At 33.9% G+C, this 7,009-nt stretch overlaps 1 non-coding gene across 1 annotated transcript; it reads right to left on the bottom strand.

The window, feature by feature from the left end:
* Nucleotides 1-6,664: 6,664 nt before the first annotated feature.
* On the bottom strand, nt 6,665-6,771 carry LOC139856606 (small nucleolar RNA R71). The gene has a single exon (XR_011762077.1). It is a non-coding gene; the product is annotated as a small nucleolar RNA R71 (small nucleolar RNA).
* Nucleotides 6,772-7,009: the final 238 nt, after the last annotated feature.

Here is a 7,009-nt window from a genome sequence, read left to right as displayed (position 1 = left end):
TGTACAAATTTGATTTATCATAGTGAAAGGGTAGATAGGAATTTTGACGCCGACGCCGTCTGGAGGCGTATGTCAAATTATAATGTTTTTACACGAGGAGGAAGACACTCCTATTTAGATATTAACAAAGGAGAGCTTCGTATTATACATAGATTTTTAGCTAATTCGATTACACAAAGAGGTAACAACAAGGAGAAAATGACCTTACATGATTTATTTTACATTAAGTGTATTCGAAACACTAGAAGCTTTGTTAATATCCCCTACTGTGTTGGTTTTTATCTGTCTAAAATAGTGGAAGGAATACAGGACGGGGGAATAATAGGAGGAGGTATTTTTGTTACTCTCATTGGAGAGTATTTGGGTGTAGATAGGGATCAAGGGGGTCCACTGATGGTATGTAGGGAACATGTTGAGACTTTAGGATTGCGGGTCTATCAGGGTGCAAAGGTATTAAAAAGCAGACGCAATCAGGCAGTACCATATGAGGGTCGTCATCCATAGGTAGAGAGAGTTTCAGATGAGGAAATGGAGGAAGCGGATGACATTAGGGATGTCATTAGGGAGGCTGTTACTGACGTTTACCAGCGTATAGATGAGGTAGAAATGACAAACGAGGCTAGACATAGTCAGTACGAGCAGTGGCACGCCGAGAATGTGTACGAGCATTCCAGGCAACGACAGCATGATAGATGGCACTATCATCAGCATCAGATCATGAGCCAGCTATCACCTCAGGTACTAAATAACTACGTACCGACCCGATCTGCTTACTATCCGCTACACCAGCCCGATATGCGACCACCATTTACTCTCTACGACCCCAACCAAGGCTATCAGTACACCTATAACCAACCGTGAAACCCGACCGACGACATGAACTGGAACCCCTATCCAGATTGATACAGTTCCCTCTGGTGATTTTTATCTTTTATTATTTTTATTTACTTATGTTTAGAACATATAATATTGTAATACTTTTATGTAATTTTTTTAACATTTTTTTATTTTGTTACTAATATTTCATATTTGATTTGAAAGTAGGATGTTAAGTCCCATTTGAAATTACCATGCGTGTTATTATTTGTATGTATGTATATTGTCAATTGTACACAACAGGGTAAAACAACGAACTTTCAAAGACTGGCATTAAGTTTAGCAAAAGCAACTAATTTTGACGACAAGATGCAAAATATATGTGAAATAACAACTGCAGGAATGAACAAATGATGTGCACCATTTATCATTCAACAAACAAACGCCAATATGTTTGGAAACTTTGGTAAAATTTAATCATTTTTCTACGCTAATCAACCTCAATAATTTAAATTGTTACTGATTTCTTGCAAATGAGGGCATTGCAAGATCTTAAGTGTGGGAAGGGGTTAAATTCTTTCAGATTTTTAAAATTTTAAATTTAAACACTTGGTTACCATTAAAAATACTAGTAACGCAGTAGTTGTATTAGAATCTAGTGCTCTCTGATAATAAAGAACATCCCTAGTCTTATATACTGACTACCCAATTCTAGTAAAAAATTTCAAAATTTTCAACAAAATGAATTTAAAAATCATGTTTATACATATTTATGAACGATAAAACTAGGTGTTAACACCGAAATTATTGTTACCTCGGAAAGGACATAAATTGAGAAACAAACCAAAACGTTAGAATTCATTTAAGAATGGAATAGAGGAGAATAAAAAGGCAAAGAAAAATATAAATAAAAGCTAAGTGTGGGAAGAATTTACCAAGTTCTTTAAAACATATATCACATATTTTGTACAAGCTTATTGTAGGTACTTTTGTTTTTGACAATACTAATAAGTTTTACCCGATATACTATATTATATTTGAAAGAAAGATGGATCTACACGATGAATCAATTCCATCATTAAAAGGAAGTAAAGTCTTCCGAAAAAGACACGCGCTTCTTGATTTAGGTCAGGAAGTTGTCGTCCAGACCAGTTGTAGAGTCTACGAAAAACCTTGAAAAGTTTTCTTGAAAATTAGCTGAAAATCCACGGACCTCAGCATCAAACAGGGCCGCCAAGTGGTCAGACTTATCCTAACCATGAGAGGATATGTCTCGTCCAATGGGGGCCACCGTGCAAATTAGCTTATAAGACTAATGAATCAGATCCCCAGAAAGGATAATCTCCTTAAAGATCAAAAATTAGCTTTTAAGCCTGATATTACTCAATCCTAGAGATTGACCTTAAAGATTGAGAATTCAAACTCACGGAATTCGATGATATCTAAACTCGAGCTTGAACGAGAAAATATTTTGATCAAAATTACAAACCTATTTGTTTTCTGAAAACCCATTTTCAATGCGTTCATTACCATTGAACGTAAAATCCTAGGAATTCACCTGGAATTCATTAGGTCACCTGAACCAAATTGGGTGTCAACCGTAAGAACGGTGGTTGCATAGCATGGTCAAAGACAGGACCTTGTGCCAGACCAAAAAACTATAGGGTGATCTTTACTATTGCTCCTACCAAGGATAGTAATTGCATCCGACACGATATAGACCATAATCAAAAGCATGTCACGGGACATTGCTTTAACAGTTGCTTGTTTAACGCTTTCCTTTACAACCGGATGGTAGTTTACCGAAAGGTAATATACGGGACAAGTAAACTGGACGTGTTGCTTTCCTAATACAAGGTTAGCAAGTGGGTGACACAAAACTACAAGTTTTGAGCTAAAATTTTCAAATCTAAAACCCACAAAACCCACAAAAACATTTTGCAAACACCGGTGAAGGGTTATTCCGGAAAACTTATCTAGGGTAAAAGCTAGATTGAATTTTCAAAAAAAAAAAAAAAAAAAAATTAAATGTTTTCATAAAGATCCAATTTCCTTAAAGGATCTAAATTTTCATAGTCATGTGGGACTGTAAACCACAACGTTACTACCATTGTTCATACCGCTATATAGAAATCACTAATGTACAAAGTGTGAAGAATAAAGAAGTGATTCTAGTATTTTTATTTCAAGACTATATTGCTTGAGGACAAGCAACGCTCAAGTGTGGGAATATTTGATAATGCTAAAAATGAACATATATTTCATAGCATTATCCCTCAAGAAAGATAAGCTTTTAGTTGCAATTGTTCTATTTACAAGTGATATTCGTTTAAATATTAAAAGGTGAAGACAAAAGACAGATTCGACGATTTGAAGACGCAAACGACCAAAAAGTTAAAAAGTACAAAGTACAATCCAAGAGGTTCAAATTATTGATGAGAAACGTCTAAAAATTACAAGAGTACGAGCGGCAAAACGCAAAGTACAAGATATTAAAATGTACGCAAGGACGTTCAAAAATTCGGAACTGGGACCAGAGCCAACTCTCAACACGCGACGCAACGGACTAAAAATTACATGTCAACTATGCACATGAATATAATATAATATATAATTAATTCTTAAAATTATATATATATATATATATATATATATATATATATATATATATATATATATATATTATATATATATTATATATATTAAAACCGTCGGCAAACAAGAAAACAAAAGTTATGTGAGCTGTCCCAAGACTCCATGCGATCGCATGGCAAATGCAAAGGAAGCCCATGCGATCGCATAGCCCTGAAATGCTGGCCACATCTATAAAAGGCGACGATTTCTGCACGAAAAATATCCATCCTTTATCAATCTCTCTCTCACAGATATATATATATATATATATATATATATATATATATATATATATATATATATATATATATATATATATATATATATATATATATATATATATATATATATATATTAATTTTATATTTTAATTTTAATTTTAATTTAAGATTAATAATAATAAGGTTATGTTAGCGAATGTTGTAAGGGTGTAAGTCGAAATTCTGTCCGTGTAACGCTACGCTATTATTAATCATTGTAAGTTATGTTCAACCTTTTTAAATTAATGTCTCGTAGCTAAGTTATTATTATGCTTATTTAAGCTGAAGTAATCGTGATGTTGGGCTAAATATTAAAGACGGGGTAATTGGGCTTTGGACCATAATTGGGGTTTGGACAAAAGACCAACACTTGTGAAAATTGGACTATGGGCTATTAATGAGCTTTATATTTGTTTAATTAAATGATAGTTCATTAATTTAATATAAAGATTTACAATTGGACGTACCTATAAATAACCATATACACTCGATCGGATACGATGGGCGGGATATTTATAAGTACTAATAATCGTTCATTTAACCGGACACGGGAATGGATTAATAGTAAATGGACTCATTAAAACGGGGGTGAATTATGTACAAGGACACTTGGCGTAATTATTAACAAAGTATTAAAACCTTGTTAAAGTTTAAGTCCCCAATTAGTTGGAATATTTGACTTCGGATATAATGATAAATTGACGAGGATACTCGCACTTTATATTTATGACTGATGGACTGGGAGAAAAACCAGATGGACATATCGAATAATCCAGGATAAAGGACAATTAACCCATGGTAATAAACTAAAATCAATACGTCGAACATCATGATTACGGAAGTTTAAATAAGCATAATTCTTTTATTTCATATTTCATCGCACTTTTATTTACTGTCATTTTATTTATTGCACTTTTAATTATCGTACTTTTTAATTATCGAAATTTTATTTATCGTCATTTTATTTATCGCACTTTAAATTATTTCACTTTTATTATCATCATTTAATTTACGCTTTAAATTAAGTCATTTATATTTTTAATATTTTACATTAGGTTTTAACTGCGACTGAAGACATAAAATCGACAAACCGGTCATTAAACGGTAAAAACCCCCTTTTATAATAATAATATTACTTATATATATATATATATATATATATTTATACAAATATAGTTTTTTAAAAAAATATAGCGTTAAACTTGGCTAGTTCCCTGTGGATGAACCGGACTTACTAAAAACTACACTACTGTACGATTAGGTACACTGCCTATAGTGTTGTAGCAAGGTTTAGGTATATCCACTCTATAAATAAATAAATAACTTGTGTAAAATTGTATCGTATTTAATAGTATTTCGTAGTAAATATACAACTATTTCGTACACTACCCTGCACACATCAAGTTAGCTAAAGATCCATTCCTATGAGTTTGTTTTAGTTTTGACTTTGATTACATATGTTGAGTAGCTCTCTTAGTGATTTGAGAAGTGAATCAATGTGTGCTTCAACACCTTAGGTGATCTAGACAATAGCTTAGGAATTGCAAGTGATTGTGCTCTTAATCTAGGTTTGTTTTCAATTGGCCTTTAGTCAACATAGTAGTGCCGATTATCTTAAGTGATTTCGATAGTTGGGGGTTTTAAGTGATTTCAACCCAAGCTCAATCTCAATGACCAAATCATGCTTAACTCGATCTTAGGATACAATGCTTATATGAATTCGCGGAGTGTCATTTGATTTGAGGTTTAGTAGTGATGTTAAACATTTAATAGTTCAACAACTAATGAGATAACAAAATAGGAAAAACGGGGCAAGCCAAGCATAGAGAGGATTAGATAAGTGAACATGTCTTAGTTAATTTGATTTAAATCTTAATACTTTGCTATTTGTTTCTTGCTACTAGTTTACTTGTTAAGTTTAGGTTTGTTTAATTGTGCAAGTTTTAGTTGTTAATCAATATCAACCGAAACCCCCAATCAAACAACCTCTAGGACAATTGATAGTTTCAAATATCCGACTTAGACCGTTCTCTTGGGACGAACTTGATAAGAATACTTACATTGAAGTGCTATAATAAGCGGGTTTTAAGTGCTCGTTAGTTGTGTGTGCTTATTTGTTAGTGTGAATCATATATAAATTTAGAGGGTAAAAGTTATGCATTGCGTACAACCATCACACTTTCTTGGCGCCGCTGCCGGGGAGTGGTTAGCCTAGTTGGGTATTTGGTTTAAACTTTTGATTGTTCAATCCTTTCGTAGGGGTTTACCCTTACGGAAATTACTTTTCGCGTTTTATATATTATTTTTTTTTGAAAAACCGCTTGTGTTTGTGTTGTGATTGAAGGATAGGTGCCTTTAGTGTATGAAAACAAGGTCTCACAAGGATCAAGAGTTCACACATCCATTCTCCGATCCGGAAAAACACGTGCACTGGGTTTATTATCGTAGAGAAGAAAGAGTATTAAGGAAGAATTTCGAAGCTTTGCCATTTTGTTTAGAAGACATGGATCCTAACAGTCAACCGATTATCATGAAGAGGGTCATCCTAATGGTCCTCCGGTTAATCAAGAATTATTGAATGATCCGAACAATACACCAATGTGGAACGCTAGATTGGATGCACCAACATTGATAGCACCGGCTATTACTAAACCACCAATTGAAGCGGATAATTGGAAGATTGAGGGTAACTTTTTCACGTTGATCAAGGATACATACTTTCATGGGTTGATAGAAGAGAATTCGTTCGAGCATATTCAACACTTTAATGATCTTTGTGATAATTACAAAACCAAAAATATCACCGATGACGCTTTTAAGTTAAGGGCATTCCCCTTTACACTTCAAGGAGACGCAAAAGCTTGGATGCGAAGTTTGCCATCCAATTCCATAAGGTCTTTTCAAGAATTAACAAATGAGTTTATCAATCACTTCTTCCCACCGTCAAAGTAGAGCGACTTAGAATGGAGATTAATGGGTTCACTCAATGGGGTGATGAGAGTTTGTTTGATGCGTGGGTACGATTCAAGAAGCTACTAAGAGCTTGCCCACCGCACGGTTTGAAGAAGAAGGAGTAGATCAATACATTTTACCGGGGTTGTAATGCTTTAACGAAGCAATATCTTGATTCTTCATCCGGTGGGGTATTCATGTATAAATCACCAAATGCGGCCAAAATCTTATTAGAAGACATCTCAGTTAATATATATGAATGTACACCTTCACCGCGAGATTTGAAAAGGAAAAGTGTAGCACAAATCGAGAGTGATAATGGGCAAGTGACGCTTGCAAACTTGAAC

This window comes from Rutidosis leptorrhynchoides, chromosome 6 (assembly GCF_046630445.1).
Source record: "Rutidosis leptorrhynchoides isolate AG116_Rl617_1_P2 chromosome 6, CSIRO_AGI_Rlap_v1, whole genome shotgun sequence".
NCBI lineage: Eukaryota > Viridiplantae > Streptophyta > Magnoliopsida > Asterales > Asteraceae > Rutidosis > Rutidosis leptorrhynchoides.
Note: the sequence above shows the minus strand (reverse complement) of the source record. Positions and strands in the feature narration are given on the sequence as shown.